Source organism: Leptonychotes weddellii, chromosome X (assembly GCF_054177405.1).
Source record: "Leptonychotes weddellii isolate Sample4059 chromosome X, ASM5417740v2, whole genome shotgun sequence".
In the NCBI taxonomy this organism is placed as follows: domain Eukaryota; kingdom Metazoa; phylum Chordata; class Mammalia; order Carnivora; family Phocidae; genus Leptonychotes; species Leptonychotes weddellii.
In genome coordinates, this window is record NC_138385.1 from 23,060,151 (window position 1) to 23,078,685 (window position 18,535).

The 18,535-nt window shown below is 43.2% G+C and overlaps 1 protein-coding gene across 6 annotated transcripts in view; it reads right to left on the minus strand.

The window, feature by feature from the left end:
- The window catches only part of GRIA3 (glutamate ionotropic receptor AMPA type subunit 3), a 275,024-nt gene that overhangs the window by 168,694 nt on the left and 87,795 nt on the right, over nt 1-18,535 (minus strand). The gene's annotated exons all lie outside the window — the stretch shown is intronic.

The following is an 18,535-nucleotide window of genomic DNA, read 5'->3' on the forward strand; positions in this document are numbered from 1 at the left end:
CAATGAAAGCCATTTGTAATCTTTTAACTGTTTGAATCCCAGTTGAATAGGCTATCATTCTTTGGCGCATACTTATTCTCAGAAGACAGGCTTTCATGTACATTAAACATCAAACAACAAAAACACTAAAAACATACAATTCCTTCCTCTGCAGTGAAGCTACAGCAATTCATGTTTGTAGGGTCCTTGTAGAAGAAGGAATGCTCATAGGGACTGACTGAGAGCCCTAAGGATGGTGCCAGGCCCCATTATAGGGAGAGGCTGCAGGCATGTAAGAACAGAAATTGGCTTCGCTCAATTGATGCTGGCTTCCTGAATCTTTTCAGTATGGTGCTTCCCAGAGCGTGATGCTACTGGGCTTCCATTCCAGGAAGTATTCCCAGCCATGGCCACACAGATAGATGCCTTCAACATGGCCTCTTCCCTTTCCTGTGTGGAAGGGAGTCTCTTGGGCACAGCAGACCTAGAACTTGCTTCTGTTAGTGCTAAGTGACTCCTCACTGGAGAATCAAGACTGCAGGGCACCAGAAGTAACAGTTTCCCAAGATTAAGGAGCCTCCAAATAGATGCTCACCTGTGTCACAGCTGATTTCTTACAGCTGTGAGAGGGTGGCTAAAACTTTATCAGGTTACTCATTAAAGGGAACCCTTGGAATTCAGCTGCCTTCAGTTTCCGCTATTCACTGCTGACTGGTGACATTCTCTTCTATATGTCTGTTTGTCTGTCTACCACAGCTTATGAGCACACAGTCCGGAATCAGACTGTAGGACTTTATTTCTCAGCTCTGCTTCCTATTAGCTGTGCAACTCTAGGTAAGTTATTTGTCAGGATTAAAGAAAATGATGTGTATGAAGTACTTAACTCAGTGCCTTGTCCACAATAAGCAGCCAATGGATGTTGTCATTTCTTAAATTATTGGTAAGGGCTCTTTGGGTTACGAGGGGCAGACAACTGACTGAAACTGCCTTTAAAGAAGGCATCATTGGCTTAAGTAACTGAAAAGTTTAGAGATCAGATGACATCAGGACTCAGTTTCTTCGTTGCTTGTGCCTGCTTTACAAATATCAAATTTTGACATAAACTCTGTACCTCCGTTTCTTAGTATGTAAAATGGGATAATAATAATAAATCTACTTCATAGGATTATTGTAAACATTCAGTGAGTTCATGCACATGCGGTGCCTCCCACAGGGCTTGGTACTAGTGTGTTAGCTATTATAATTATTTTTGTTGTTGTTATTTGAATATGCAGCATCTTTTCTCCCTGTGTTTTCCCTTTATGTCTTGACATCCCGTCTCCCTTCTGCTTCTGCCTTCAACTGCTTCTTTTAGTCTCCTTCCTATGTCCCTTCCATACCTATTCTATTTACCCTGCTCCGTGAGTTATTATCACCCTCCCCCCATCCTGCCGATTCCAATGCCTCTGATCTATGGAGATGTTATGGCGGGCAGGGTTTCCTATCGGGTATGGGCAAGTAAAAGTACAGGGGATGCCTTAGATGGCACAGAGTAGATGTGAACACTTCCATTTAATCCACTGATGTTCCGCTCTTCCATCAGCCATATCCTCCCCCTTAAATTGCTTTATGCAGGGCGCCTGGGTGGCTCAGATGGTTAAGCGTCTGCCTTCGGCTCAGGTCATGATCTCAGGGTCCTGGGATTGAGTCCCGCATCGGGCTCCCTGCTCCTTGGGAGCCTGCTTCTCCCTCTGCTTTCTCTCTCTCTCTGTCTCTCATGAATAAAAAAAAAAAAATAAAAAAAAATTGCTTCATGCAGTCTTTGATGATAAAGATTTATCAGATACTGTCTCTAAGTATCTATGAGACACTGCCACTCCCCTGCTCCTCCCAGTGGCCCCCTGCTCTTCCTTGCCTACCCTGGACTTTCTCTGGGGAGCCCTCACTTAGTTCTGCCTGGGCCCTAAACTACAAACCATCCTTTCCCTATCCCTCAAAAAAATGCCCATTTTATGTATGTACCTTTAGGGCCCTGATCTCATCTGGGTGACAATGGGTCAACCAAATAAACTAATACCATGCAGCATGCCATCCTTCCCTGGGAATGGAATGCACCTGTCACCAGAAGGCCCTTAAGAAACAACATTAATGGGACTTTCACTCTTGACAGGTCAAGGGAAAACAATCTGTGGGCAAGAAGTTCCTTCTCAAATCACATTCTGTGGGTGGTTTTGCCAGCCTGCAGAAAGGTTAATTTTGAAGAGTCTATGCATCGTGATCCTACTGGCCACTCCCAGACTTCCCCAAAGTCCTTTTCCATTCTGCCTTTCCTAAAAACAAAGTGTTACTGAGCTTGGGTTTCAAACTCTAGGGAATATGTGGCCGGCCCCATCCACATCAAAGCAGCAAAGATCCTTTCTTTCCTGGGAGCCATTCATTCATCTTTCCTTGGAGAGAGAATTCCCAGGAACAAACCCTCAATAGAAACTATCCAGGAGCTCTTAATCATTTTGCCTTTGCTATTTTGCAGGGCAGAGGTCTTCAAAGCTTGTTTTCGGGTTATAAGAAGTCCTTTGTACTGACTAGTCAGCAAGTAGGATGAGATTGGGGTCTGTATGGGAATAAAGGTAGGGAGGCCACTGCATTGCTGTCCATAGCTGGAACCTATTCTGCAGCCCATCGTTAAAAGCAATTTGCAGTACATCCAGGCACAAATCCAATTAAAAAGCAGAAAGGGATTTGCATGCATAAAATAACTCCGATGCACGGTTTTAAAAAATGACCCTGATAGCTAAAATTCAAAGGCCTTTCTTTGTGAAGGTCCATATCTGGAGCGGGTTAGCTGATGTTTGAGTCTCTGCCCCAAAGTATCTGAAAGATTAGATGAAATTACATTCTCAAAGCTCAGGGCAGCTTGGTGGGGAGGAACAAAATAAAACCTGACACACAGCTAGACACTAGTTTCGGTAATTTACCCTAGTGAAGAAGCTTCATTCTTTGAATTCTGGATAGCCTGAGGCAAAAGCCAGATGTCAAAGCACATGGCACAGTGTTTGGCACCTAGTAGGTGCCCAGTGAATATTCGTTGAACTGAATGAGTGACCAATGCTCTCCTTTGGTCTTTGGCAGGCACTGTTAGTTGTCTACCCAAGATCAATTTCCCTCTTCTTTGCTCACATAATCCTGGTTTTGTGTAAGGTGGCAATGTGCCCAGCTAAATACTCTCTTTCCCAGTCTCCCTTGCAACTGGTGTTGAGTGGGTGGGGCATGTATATAGTGCTAGCCAAGGAGATGTAAATGGAAGCCTATTGGGGAAACTGGCAAAGATTTTGTTTTCCCGATAAAAGGTGATAGATGTGGTTGGTACTGCCCTTTCTTCATCTTCCTGCCTCTTGGGAGCACCGATGTCTCAGCCATCTTGTGACCATGAGGTAACAACCATGAAGGTGAAAGCCAGCATTCTAAGGACGGTGAAAGAGAGGAAGAACTTAGGTCTTTGATGGCATTCTTGAACAGCGGAATCCGTGCCTACAACGACCTACTTGGAGGCTTCTGGTACATATTTTGAAAAGCCCTATTTGTTTAAACTGCTGCTAGTCAGGATTTTGTTACTTGCAGCCTCACGTGATCCCAATAGATATCTATCTCCCTGCCACCGGGTTTCCAGGACCTTAAAGTTAGCTCCTGGCTATTCAGTGTATCTCACTAGGGCACTTTGCCCATGTCAGGCTGCTGTGCCAGCGCATTGCATAGACTCTTCAAAATTAACCTTCTTGCAGGCTGGCAAAACTACCCACAGAATGCGATCTGAGAAAAGTTTCGGGTCTTTCGTGACCTCCATCCACCACCACCAATAAAATCAAAGCGTAACCTGTTCTGTGCCATACTTCCTCAGGGCCTGGCGAAGTGATAGGGGCTAATTGAATAAATGCCTGTGTGTGAAAGCTTTGACTCATAGAAGAGTTCTCCAAACTGTTAGTCTCCAAGGGTGGCTCCTTCCATTCTAACAACTGGGGTTTGATAGCTGTGGCAGGGACATCAAAGGACAGGTTTTTAGCCAAAGATTTTGGGTGTCCATCAACGCCATGTTGGAAGCAGTCACCTTCAAAAGGTCTGGCTCTATTTGGAACTATTGTGGGATGACTTTTTATTCTTTTCACAGATTTTATTTAGTTGTCAGTAACATTTGCATGATCCCGAAAAGTAATGCAAAAAAAAAAAAAAAAGGCACTGGATCTGATCCTCTGCAGAATTGTAAAAGTTACTGTGCTATATAAATTGAGAACATGATTATGACGTCTAATGCTAACACATTTTTTCAGACAGACTCTCTCTCTCTCTCACCCTTGAAGAGAGGGAGCAAAAGAAACAGAATTTAGAAGCTCATTAAAGCACATGCTGGGTGCCCCTCCCATGCAGAAGACTCACTTGTTTGGTTCTCTGTCTCTGTGTTCTAGCAACCTATGCCCCCGTGGTGTTTTCCGACCTTTATTAGTTAATCCACTGTGTGTGGAATTGTATTGAGGAGCTCATAATGAAAATAAACAAAAGTTATACAGTGACTCGCCGGAAGACACAAAATATATACTTGCTCTAACTGGACAGTGAACCAAAAAGCAAAAACACTGGCAGACTTATAGTTGCCACAGCAAGGGAAAGGATTGCATTTCATCCTCAGACTTCCAAGATGTTCCCCACTCTTGAAAGATAGGAAGAGGAGCATGCCAAGTAATGAACTGACAGTATTTCAGTGCTGTGGCAGGAGAGTTCCAACCCTTGTGTCTGACTATCTTTCTAACCGACGTTGCTCTCAGGTACTTTCCTCACCATCTCCCCCCCCGCCCCCCGCCTTTTTCGCTTGTATCTTAGTGCATCATTTCAATATAAGCTATGGCATTTCTCAGAACATTAAAAAGACTTAAGTCAGTATGGAATATAAATAGCTTTGAAACATCTCCAGAATGTGTCATAAAGAAGCAGGGAGATAAAAATTTAAAGAGAGAGAAGGTATAAAAATAAAATAAAATAAAATAAAAACATCTTAAAAAAAACCAAATCTTTTCCTCACTGGGTGGAATTTGTCAGGGACTTAGGTGTGTGTGCTTTAAGCAACCTGAGAAATGTTCTAGGCAAATGGATTCATATTGTTTGCGGGGTGGGGGGGAAGGGAGGGGCGTGGGAGGAGGGAGGCGGTGGTGTCATGTGGAAAGGTGAAGGAGGAGGGAGGAGCCTGGTGTCTCTCCTAGTCTCCCGAGGTTTCTTGTGGGACACGTAGATCCACGAAAGAGGGAGTGGTAGTCCGTTAAGAGAAATGAGACTTCCTTAAGGTCCTTGACTAAACCTAACATTTGGTAAATCCTTCCTCTAGGGGTTCTCCAATTTAGTTTGTACCAGAAACACAAATAACCTGAAGCACTTAAGCACCTGAAGCACCCACATTCCCATCTCACTTCTGGAAATTCTGATTCACTAGGTCTACAGTGGGTCCCCTCATTTTCATTCCTAATAAACACCCCGGGTGAATCTGCCACTGTTCATTTGGGGAATTAGACTTTAAGAAGCACTGCCTTCTGCAGTGGGGAGAGAGACCATTCCCTCTGTTGCTTCCTTCAAGACTCCAAAGCAGGGGGCTCTTCTATTTCTAGAGAAACCAGGGCATGAAGGAAGCAAGTGTTTCCATTAGAAATGGTGCTGGCCAGTGCATTTGTGGTAAGAAAATGGCATTGTTTTCACAGGTCAGGAAGATGTCTTTCTGTGACCGAGGTGCAAGGATGCATGACCCTGTGTGGGCAGGTAGAGGGAAAGAGGAGGACACTGAGCAGACAATAGAACATGACAGGTAATTTTGTTTTAATTTTCTTTCACATATATATTCTGAAATCTCTCTCTCTTTTTTTTTAAAGATTTATTTATTTTAGAGAGAGAAAGAGAATGCAGTGGGGAGGGGCAGAGGGAGAGAGAGAGAGACTCTCAAGCAGACTCCCAACTGAGTGCATAGCCCAACTCGGGGATTGATCTCATGACCCTGAGATCACAACCTTGAGATCCTGACCTGAGTCAAAATCAAAATTTGGGTGCTTAACCGATTGAGCCACCTAAGTGTCCCACTAGGCATCATTTTAAATCTTATGGCAGTCTTAGGGTTTAAAAGAGATATTTCAGGGGTGCTTGGGTGGCTCAGTTGGTTAAGTGCCAGACTCTTCATTTCGGCTCAGGTTGTGATCTCAGAGTCGTGAGATCGAGCCCCATATTGGGCTCTGCACTCAGTGGGGAATCTGCTTGAGATTCTTTCTCCCTTTCCATCTCCCTCTACCCCTACCCCCACTTATGCACTTGCGCGTACACTCTCTCTCTAAAATAAAGAAGTAAATCTCTAAAAAATAAATAAAATGCTACCTAGGCTAATGGTTCTAAAAAGTGTGGCCCTGGGACTAGCAGCATCAGTATCACCTGGGAACTTGTTAAAAATGCAGATTCTTGGGGCACCTGGGTGGCTCAGTCATTAAGCATCTGCCTTCGGCTCAGGTCATGATCCCAGGGTCCTGGGATCGAGCCCCAAATCGGGCTCCCTGCTCAGCAGGAAGCCTGCTTCTCCCTCTCCCACTCCCCCTGCTGTGTCCCCTCTCTCACTGTGTCTGTCAAATAAATAAATAAAATCTTTAAAAAAAAATGCAGATTCTCGGCCTCCATCTCTAGACCTATTGAGGCAGAAATTCTGGGGCCGGGGCCCAGGAAGTCATGTTTAAAAAGCCATTCAGATGATTCTGATGCATGCTAGAATTTGAGAACCATTGACTTAGCAGCAAACTACCTTATAAACTCCCCAAGGCAAAAGTCTGAGTCTTGCATCTTGTGTGTCTACTTCTAACATGGGGTATGGTGCTGATCACAAGAGTATGATCATGAAATTGTTGCTCTAAGCAGCTGCCATTCTCTAGTATCTTAATTCTTTCATTTTCAGTAATAAAATTAAAATGATATCAGTTGATCTTAATAATCTTATGAGGTTGATAGGGCAGGCAATTTTACATATATATGTATTTTTTGAGTCTCGTCTCTGAAAAATCTGATTCAGTATGCCTGGGATGGAGCTGGGGAAGGTGTATTTGTAACAAACTTCTGGGGCATTCTGATGAAAAGTAGGCTTTGATAAGCACCATAGGAGAAAAAATTTGTGTAGCCAGGTTTAGGTTACCATAGCAACCAAGCTGAACCTCAGGACCCACTTCTGCAAAATGGGACCATGACACCTGCTCTACCAACTTCATAAGATTAAAGATCAATGGAGATGATTTATTTTTATTACCTAAAAACATACAAGAAATCTCAGATCACACATTCTCCCTTTGTTTCAAATATTAGCATTCTCTGAGAGCCTTTCCCCTACGGTCACGAACAAGACAAGGATGTCCACTGTCACCATTACTATTTAGCATAGCACTGGAAGTACTACTCAGCAGTCAGACAACAAAAAGAAATAAAAGGCATCCAAATTGGCAAGGAAGAGGTTAAACTTTCACTATTTGCAGATGACATGATACTCTGTAGAAAACCCGAAAGACTCCACCAAAAAATTGCTAGAACTAATACATGAATTCAGCAAAGTTGCAGGATATAAAATCAATCTGCAGAAATCTGTTGCATTTCTATATGCCAATAATGAAGCAGCAGAAAAAGAAATCAAAGAATTGATCCCATTTGCAATTGCACCAAAACCCATAAGATACCTAAGAATAAACCTAACTAACGAGGTAAAAGATCTGTACTCTGAAAACTACAGAACACTTATGAAAGAAATTGAAGAGGACACAAAGAAATGGAAAAGCATCCTATGCTCATGGTTTGGAAGAACAAACATTGTTAAAATGTCCGTACTTCCCAAAGCAATCTACACATTTAGTGAAATCCCTATTAAAATACCACCAGCATTTTTCACAGAGCTAGAATAAACAATCCTAAAATTTGTATGGAACCACCAAAGACCCCGAATAGCCAAAGCAATCTTGAAAAAGCAAAGCAAAGCAGGAGGCATCACAATTCCAGACTTCAAGCTCTATTACAAAGCTGTAGTCATCAAGACAGTATGGTACTGGCACAAAAACAGACACATAGATCAATAGAGAATAGAGAACCCAGAAATAGACCCACAACTGTATGGTCAACTAATCTTTGACAAAGCAGGAAAGAATATCCAATGGGAGGGGCGCCTGGGTGGCTCAGTTGGTTAAGCGACTGCCTTCGGCTCAGGTCATGATCCGGGAGTCCCTGGATCGAGTCCCGCATCGGGCTCCCTGCTCAGCAGGGAGTCTGCTTCGTCTTCTGACCCTATCCCCTCTCATGTGCTCTCTGTCTCTCTCATTCTCTCTGTCTCAAATAAATAAATAAAATCTTAAAAAAAAAAAAAAAGAATATCCAATGGGAAAAAAGAGGGTCTCTTCAACAAATGGTTTTGGGAAAACTGGACAGCCACATGCAGAAGAATGAAACTGGACCACTTCCTTACACCATACACCAAAATAAATTCCAAATGGATGAAAGACCTAAGTGTGAGACAGGAAACCATCAAAATCCTAGAGGAGAACACAGGCTGCAACCTCTTTGATCTCAGCCATAGCAACTTCTTACTAGACACGGCTCCAAAAGGAAGGGAAATAAAAGCAAAACTGAACTATTAGGACTTCATCAATATAAGAAGCTTCTGCACAGCAAAGGAAACAATCAACAAAACTAAAAGGCAGATAAGGAGAAGATATTTACAAATGACATATCTGATAAAGGGTTAGCATCCATATCTGATAAAGGGTTTGCATCCAAAGTCTATAAAGAACTTATCAAACTCAACACCCCAAACCCAAATAATCCATCCAGTTAAAAAATGGGCAGAAGACATGAATAGACACTTTTCCAAAGAAGACATCCAGATGGCTAACAGACACATGAAAAGATGCTCAACATCACTCATCATCAGGGAAATACAAATCAAAACCATGATGAGATACCACCTCACACCTGTCAGAATGGCACAAACAAACAAACAAACATTAGCATTCTCTGGCTTCTCAGAAGTCCAGCAGCATATCTGGGGAAACACCAAAACCTTTCTGGAAAAAATTCATCCCCCCTACAGCGATGCCACAGACAAGTGTCCTCAACACAAGGATGCAAATGAGCATTTAGTACACCAAGAGCATATTATGCAAAATGAATAGTTCTCAACTGGGGTGCTTAAAGACACTATTATCATGGCAACCGCTATTATGTATGACTTTCACCTAAGCTATTTATTCTGAGTGCTACAAAAGTTGAGCACACACTCAGATATTTCTCTGACTGTGGTGGTATTAGCTGAGCCCAGTGTGGCCTGGGGCAAGGCCTTGAAGGGTTCCTGAGCTGTGAGGTGGAACGTCAAATTTCCTTGTGTTTTGTTGATGTGCAGAAGGGCTGGCTAACAGAGAGATCGTTGGAGCACTGAAGTGCTGGGAAATGAGCCTTTGCTGTGCCCAACCCAGAAGCACCTCATTATCCTACATGATTGTCACATGTATTTTCTGCTGCTTCGTGCTTCGAATAAATTCTAGTAAGTCAACCCAAATACAGGGAAATTAGAATCACCATGGGTATCACAGTGGGCTTTCTCGTGAAAGGACGTGAGACTGAGACTCCAGACACTTGGTGAGGTCTCAGCCTTGGGCAAGCCTCTTAGCATCTCCAGGCCTCAGTTTATAAAGTGAGGAATCTGCCTCACCAGAGTGTAATGAAGATCAAATAAGATCTAGGCGTGACAATGTATGGACAAGTTGAAGGTATAGTCACATTAAATTTTAACCAGAACTGTCACTCAACAGCACTGTTCTCTCCCTATGCCTTTGATTTAAGAGACAATAGACAATCAGTCTCTGAAACTGAAGATGCCACCAAAGTTGTGTCCTGAGTTCAGTCTCTGTCAGTGCTGTATCTATCTTCATTTCTCCCCCTGGACATCGAGAATGCATGATCGAGAACTCCAAAGCCCTGCCAGAGCCTCAAATACCAAAGATTCAATGGTATTTTCAAGGCAGGGACGTGAAACCAGACATTTTAGAAGATTTGCCCAAAATAGACCAAACTAAATGGGTTGTTTCAATATTCTTCTAATGTTAGCTCAACAGTTTATCAGAAGATTCTGCTAATTAGAACAGTCCATTCCCTGAGAATTTTGATTAATCCTCAGCTTCCTTATTTGTAATAATACAAAAAAGTGAGTTATTTAATTTGGCTTTCTGCCATAGAACTGGTTTGACAGCCCAACCCAGAAGCACCACAAAGATGAAATGTTTTCTGTACAGTTTATGGGCAATAGCTGAACAAGAAATAAGGTGAGACTATAATGGAAAGAAGAAGCATCTGTATGACCTGTTTGGGGTTTGGTGTCCAAAACCTTGGGGCGTCTTTTCCAGATTGACTCAGGAATATGGCTGTGATTGATAAGTGATACAGTGATGATTGGTTTGCCCTGGGAGCCCTTTTTGGAGCTATGACACTCGTTTGTGAAGTGAGAGCTACCAATCTCCATTTGGTTCTTTTTCTCTGGTTGGATGGAGTTACAAACACCCACAATCCTGCAGATTTTGTCTTATGCAGTTGGGAATGGGGTGCCTTGATTCATCAAATATTCTAGTTTAATAAAATACTTCCCTATTCACCCTTTAGGGATTTCTGATTTTCAAAGAGTGAATATAAAGCAAAATATCATTAATAATATTGCATCAGTTTGAACATAATTTTATCTTTCTTTGGTAATTTAAGGAGGTACTTCAAGGCCTTGAAGGGTTCCTGAGCTGTGAGGTGGAACGTCAAATTTCCTTGTGTTTTGTTGACGTGCAGAAGGGCTGGCTAACAGAGAGATCGTTGGAGCACTGAAGTGCTGGGAAATGAGCCTTTGCTGTGCTATTCTGCTGGGGCCCAACAGGATGCTCTCGATGCATTAGTTGGAATAGTCGCCTCCCATTTCCCTCTCCCTCGGCCAGCTCCTCTCAACCCTCTTCACCTTGCATTCCTCTGTACTCCCATCCGCCTGCTGTTTCTTTTTTTAATTTTAATTCCAGTAAGCTTAACATACAGTGTTATATGTTTTTTCTGTTCTAAAATGTACCTTTTTAATGAAGTTTTTCTTTTAATTCCAGTAAACATACAGTGTTACATTAGTTTCAGGTGTACTCTTAATTCTCTTCACCTGTTTCACCCATCCCCCACCCACCTCCCCTGCCTGTTGTTTTAAAACTTCTATTTCCTTGAAATAAAGCAATTTTGTGTGATAGGAGAAACCTTTGAACCAACATCCAAACTCTAAATCCATTGCCACTCTATAATGACTCGTTAATGACTCTGTAATGACAATAAAGACACATGGTATTACAGTCCTGGGCTGGAGGTTCTGGGTGCATCTGTCACTTGGTGGGGAGCGACTCTGCCAAGCAGCCAACAGGGACCCTACACTCTCACTAAAGAGGCTGTCCTGGAGTTGGAAACCTGGGCTGTCCATGATGGCTACCACACTGAGTGCTCGTGAAGCCTGCAGCCTGCTGTGAGGACCCAGGTAAGTATTTTGTCCAAACTGACTGCTAATCTTTTTTTTACTGTGGGTCAGGGCTTGAAGTTCAAAGCTGGAAGGGACCTCAGTGGGCAGGTAGTTCAATGATTTTCAACCCTAGTTACTCCCTAGAATCACACGCGGGAGTTTGAAGTCCAGGTCCTACTCCAGACCCTGAGCTCACTGTCCTCATTATCCTACCTGATTGTCACATGTATCTGGAGAGTGGGTATTATTGGCTCTATTTACAGAGAGGCAAACAGATGCTCAATGATGTTAAGTGGCAGTGCCCAATATTACACAGCTAATTAAGTAGCAGAGCTGTGATTTGAGCACAGGTCCTTGACTCCATTTTAAAAGTGAGATCTTTCTTTTTTGTAAGCATTGGAACACTTCTTGTCACTGCTGGGGGGGCACCCAGTCCCCTGGGTGGCATGATCTTCAGACCTCTCTGGTTATTTACTCAGACTTCCTCAAAGAGGTGAGTTTGATTCAGGTCTCAACCTGCACTGGCTCTGTCTCTCAGAAGAAATCCATTGTGCTCTACAGGATGAGGTCTCACTTCCATGGTGTGGTACAGCAGGCCCTTCATCCTCAGGCTCCTGCTCCTTTCTCCAGCCTCATTTTTTCCTCCTCATTTTCTATCTTTGTGCTAAAAAGTTGGTAGGAACCAGACTGCAGAACACTTGAAACACCAGGCTGAGGAGTCCAAAGTTTAGCCTCTAGAGAAGGGCTGTCCAATAGAACTTTCCACAGTGAGGGAAATGGTCTCTTATTTGTGCTGTTCAGTATGGTAGCTTCTAACTGCGTGTGGCTTTTGAGCACTTGAAATGTGGCTGGTGGGACTCAGGAACTGCATTTTAAATTTCATTTAATTATAATTAATGTAAGTTACATTTAAATAGCCACATGTGTCTAGTAGCTTCCATGCTGGACAGCACATATCGAGAGGCAGTAGGGAAGAACACAATAATGACACAGTTGAGGAAACGTACTATGGCGGCAGTATGTCAGCTGTTCTCAAGGGGATCACATAAAGACTAAGAGCATGGACATTAACAGTAGACTGCTTGTGTCACGTGCTAGCTGTGTCACCTTAGGAATATCAGGATCCTTGCTTGCAAAATGGGAACTATCATAGTGTCTACACGAGGGAGTGTAGTGCCTACACGAGGGAGCACTACACTATGAAATGAGATAAAATTCATGCAGCATTTCAGCACAGTGCCTGGTCCACAGTAGGCATACCTCAGCAGAATTTTAGAATCTTCATCTGCTCATGGCTGAGTGGGGGAAAATGGGAAGAGGTCCCATGTTTCTCAGCTGTTTTACAGGACCCAGCTGAGTCTCTATCAATTAAAGAATGTAATATATGGAAAATCATCACCTCGCTATGGGAATTTATGGAGAGGATGGAAAACGTGATCCTAAGGCAGAGGAATAGGTGGTGGGGAGAGGGAACAGAGTGACTGTTTTCCAAGTGAACTTCAAAAGCAGGGAACCAGAAGGTTCAGGAAGTAAAAAAAAAAAAAATGCACTAGAAGAGCAAGAATGTAGAGGAGAAATCATTGCATAGACCAATGTCATGAAACTTTTTCCTCTATGTTTTCTTCTAGGAGTTTCACAGCTTGGGATCTTACATTTAAATCTTCAATCCATTTTGAGTTGATTTTTATATATGGTGCAAGATAAGGGCCTCCACTTCAGTCTTCTGCATGTGGATAACTAGTTTTTTCAACATCATCTGTTGAAGAAACTATTCTTTCCCCATTGTGTGTTCTTGGCACCCTTGTCAAAGATCGGTTGACTATATATACATGGGTTTATTTCTGGGCTCTCTGTTCTGTTCCATTGGTCTATATGTCTGTTTTTATGCCAGTACCATACTGGTTTTACTTACTATAGCTTTGTAATATATTTTGAAATCAGGAAGTGTAATGCCTTCAGCTTTATTCTTCTTTCTCAAGACTGCTTTGACTATTTCGAGTCTTTTGTTGTTCCATATGAATTTTAGGAGATTTTTCGATTTCTGAAAAAAATAGGGATTGATATGGATTGCACTGAGTCTGTAAATCCTAAGCAATGATTTCTTGGATATGACCCTGAAAGCACTAAGGGGGACTACATCAAACTAAAAAAGCTTCTCCACAGCAAAGGAAACAATCAATAGAGTGAAAAGACAATCTGCAGGAGGAGAGAAAATATTTGCAAACCATATATCTGATAAGAGGTTAATATCCAATATGTACAAGAAACTCCTCCAACTCAATAATAAAGCAACCAAACAATCTGATTAAAAAATGGGCAGAGGGGGGCACCTGGGTGGCTCAGTCAGTTGAGCATCCAACTCTTAATTTCAGCTCAGGTCATGATCTCAGGGTCGTGGGATTGAGCCCTGTGTCAGTCTCAGTGCAGAGTCTGCTTGAAGATTCTCTCTCCCTCTCCCTCCGTACCTCTCCCCTGCCCCCCGACCCCCGCTCACACTAAATAAATAAATAAATAAATAAATAAATAAATAAATAAATAAATAAAATCTTTTAAAAAATGGGCAGAGGACTTGAATAGATATTTCTCCGAAGAAGATATACAAATGCCCAACAGGTATATAACAAATGCTCAATATCACAAGTCCTCAGGAAAATGCAAATCCATACCACAATGAGATATCAGCTCATACCTTTGGGATGGCTATTATTAAAAAAACAAAGAAAACAACAACAACAAACCGAAAAGATAAATGCTCATGAGGATGTGGAGCAATTAGGACCCTTATATACTGTTGGCGGGAATTTAAAAATGGTGCAGATGTTATGGAAAACAGTATGGAGGTTCAAAAAATTAAAAATAGAACTACCATATGATTTGGCAATCTTACTCGTGGGTACATATCCAAACAAAGTGAAGGCAGGATCTCAGAGATATCTGCACGCCTGTTTTCACTGCAGTATTATTCACAACAGTCAAGATATGGAAACAACCTAAATGTCCATTGACAGATGAATGGATAAACAAAATGTGTTATGTTCTTACAATGGAATGTTATTCAGCCTTTAAAGACAAGGAAATTCTGCCATATGTGACAACACGGATGAACCTGTCGGACGTTGCACTAAGTGAAACTAGCCAGTTTCCGAAGGACGAATACTGCATGAACCCACTTATGTAACGAAACTAAAAGAATCAAACTCACAGAAACAGAGTAGAATGGTGGTTGCCAGGGGCTGGAGAGAAGGGGAGATCGGGAGTTGCTGTTCAAGGGTATGAAGTTATACAAGACAAGTAAGTTCTAGAATTCTGCTGTCTAACACTGTGCCTATAGTTAACAATACTGTATTGGGCACTTCAAATTTTTTAAGAGGGTAGATCTCATATGAAGTGTTCTTACCTTAATAAAAACAAAATTAAACTAAACTAAATGGATCAGGAAAAAAAAAAAAAAGAATGTGGAGGAGAAAAACTGAACCGGTTTAGAATCTCCAGAAAAGCATCCTTGGATAGTGGATGCAGCACTGGATTGGGAGTGAGGAGACCGCTGCTGACCTGCTGTGTGACCTTAAGTAAGTCACTTCCCCTCTCTGGGCCTTTGTCTCTCATCTCTAAAATGAAGGTTTCGACTAGCTTTCTTTGTTTCACACACTCAACGTGTGTGTTTGGGGGAAATGGATGCTTTAAAGGCTTGCTATCATTATTATCATCACTATTCTGTCATTATTATTACTACTCAAAAGCTTAATTTCCAGAGTGTGCCTTCTTTTGCCTCTAGTATTGTCTGGGAAGTGAGTCCCTCTATTGTTCATGCCCTAATTTGGCCATTTCCTCAGTTTGAACTTCTTAGTAGATGCCCTCATCACTGGACTTGGCCTGCTAGCAAGATCCCAGTGCTCCCCCTCCCTTGGGTCCAGTTCAACTTCCATAGTCAGTCCACAAACCTGCCTGACACTAGCAGAATTTTTAACTCTGCAGTTGTGCAAATTGCTAATTAGGCTTGTAAACATTCTCCACTTCACTACCCTAATATTTTTTGGCCATGGAACTCTTCCCACTGTTGCTCCTGGGGTCCGTGCCTGGTGTTTAATTACATTTGGGCAGCCCTGCTCGCTGTACAGCAGCCTGGCCACACCCCTCCCGCTCGCCTTGCTGTTTGCTCGCAGTATGTCTTCTGAGGCCCAGATCACCCTCGGAAAACCCAAGGCTTGGCATTTGCCAAAACTTGTTCCTTTTTCAAAGAGCAGAATAGCATAGCAGATGGCTGTGGGGGGGAGGAGTTGGGGATGAGAGGCAAATAGTACTGACTATATTTCCTAAGAACGCCTGGTGACATTACTTTTATGTCATGTACAGTGACTAAGACCAGCGTCATGATGGGCTGGCTGGGACATGTTTCTTTCTCCCATAGCTGCTTTCACTCATCCTCCCTCTCCAGCTCTTGGCCCTCCAGCACAGTGTCATGTGCTATAGGATCAATCACAACCAAGTGTCACAAGCCAGCAAATAGCCACTTGGCACTGTTTTGATGATAATTCTCAGCAGGCCAGGTCTTATAGTTAAGCCGGGGTTGACAGATTTAGCAAATAAAAAAACGGGAAGCCCAGGAGATTTGGATGTAGAGTAAACTGTGTATAATTGTAAGTGTGAGTACATCCAATGCAATATTTGGGACATACTTACCCTAAAAAAAAATTGTTATTTATCTGAAAATCAAATATAGCTGGACATCCTGTTTTTTATCTGGCAACTGTAAATTAGGCAGAATATAGATGGTCACTTCAGTAGTGTAAGTTAGAGAACTGTGAAGTTCATTTGCACAATGATATTGCCCTCGCTGGCCTGGCTCATTGCTTGAAGTCTTTGCCATACACAGGGTCCTTCACTTAAGGCATTAGAAGCTTCTGGTGAAACGTGTGGATGACCCAGGAGAGGTTATACATTGAGCCGTTAACCAGTACTTGCTCCCTAGCCCAGATTCACTCTACAGGTGAATTCAATGATCAGCTCATGACGTTTAGATAAAATGAGACACAAAACAGGTGACTAGAATTTGGGAGCGAGGAAGATGGGTGGGATAGAACTAGCTAGACCTAGAGCCAGGGTGGTGCCCAAGAACCCTGAGTTAAGCTCACACACAGAAAGTCACTAACACGGTAGGACTGAAGAGGTGTTGAGTACAGTCCTACGCATCCTCAAATACTTCCCCCTCCGACAGCCGCGATGCCCGAGAGGTCACCATGAGTCTTCGCTTTGAGTTGCCATTGCTTTCTCTCTGGGCATCCTTCCTAGATGAGAGGCAGCTGTATGCAATGAAAAGCGCCCAGCGCTAAGAGTCAGACCTGAGTTCGAGTCCTAAATCTGCAACTCACTAGCCGTGTGACTTAGGTTGGGCAAGCAGGGTGTCCTTCTCTCTGCTGGATTCCATGTCCCTTCATCTCTAAGACGGAGAAAAGGAGTCCTGCGTTGGGAGTCTCATAGGATTGTTCTGAGGAGCCAAGAAAACACTGTATGTATACACGCTTTGGAAACGAGTGCCGACACAATGCTTTAGTGTTAAAATGCATGTCCTCCTGGGAAAGGTAGCGCAGTCCTGGTTACTTGGTGTATCACAGAACTGTCCTCCCTTAGCTGGAGAGGTCGACCCGAGGAAGGCCGGGGCTATCAGTGATGGTAGTGGCTGTGGGGCTAGAGAGGCGAGGAGGAAGTGCCTAGGCAAAGAAAGCTGGGACTGCCCCTCCCCCACCCCGCCCCCAAATAAACCGCCAGTTCTAGCATTTTGCCAACGACTGATCCTATGGCATGGGCATGAGCTCAGAGCAGGAAGGCAGGCCTGGAGGGAGGAGGTACGGAAGACTCCCTTGAAATAATGCAGGTGGCATTCACCAGTTCTCAAGGAAGAGCTCCAAGTTTAGGGGGGCAGGTGGCCAGCGGAGGTTTTGAATCTACCAGAGGAAATTATCCTCCCTCTGTGTGCTCAGGATAAAATCTCAGAGCCAGGGAATGTTTGTAAATGGACTCTCTCATTTAAATAAATCCCACTTAAATATTTATCAGATCATGAATATGCATGTTTCTCTCAGCGCTGGAAAGAGAACGGGCATGTAATTTTTAGATGGCACATAAATAATGTAAGGGGGGAAAAAGAGATCTTTGTTCTGTGTTGACTGTGTATTTACAGCATCTCAAGAGGTCTTGAAATAATGAACTGATTTTTCCCCTTCCTGGTCGAAATGTGCACATGGAACTTCACCTTTCCTGTCTTTAGGGTAATTTGCACTCATTTGTATCCTCAGGGAAAAAATTTCTGGAAGCAAGAAAATGAGGTTGGTCAAGCTCCAGTTAACAGTGAGTTAGTTAACCATAGCAACCCATACTGTCTCCACCTCCTAACTGGCTATCCCCACCTCTGATTGGGATGGGAGAGGGCCATGGGCAGAGCTAGTTCTGCATCCCCCAATTCAGACGGTCGGGAGGTGAAGGCCTAGAAGGCACTTCTTAAAAAGCAAATTTCACTGAGGTGTGCAACCGTTGTCCTCCCCAGCCACGAGAACTTGGGACTTGGCTCCAGGCATCTAGCAGAGTTCTAGGGAAAGGGGAGCAAGGCTGACTGTGGTAAGGGACGTGGGATAGATTGTAACAAGAGCAGGGCCCTAAGCTCCCCACGGGAGGAAGGGAACGACAGACTGACTACCCCTACTTCACCCTTCTATTTGGTTGAGAACCATCTCTGACTGGAGCCCAGGGCTTGAGCAGGTAAGAGGCGCTGTACCCCTACCCTGACCCTGAGTTCTCTCTGCTGGATTCCATGTCCCTAGCTGTCCTTCCACAGCTGTGCAGTCAGGGCTTTGGGATTAGGCATGATTTGCCTGCTTTCTGTACTTCTCTATCAGTCTGAGGAATTGAGAGAGGACTGGCTTATCTTTTTGCCCTGAAACATCTTTAAAAATAACATCCTTTCCTTGTTAATAAGAGAGCTGGAAGTTCCTGTCAGTGTGGAGTCGTGGAAAGAACACTTGACTG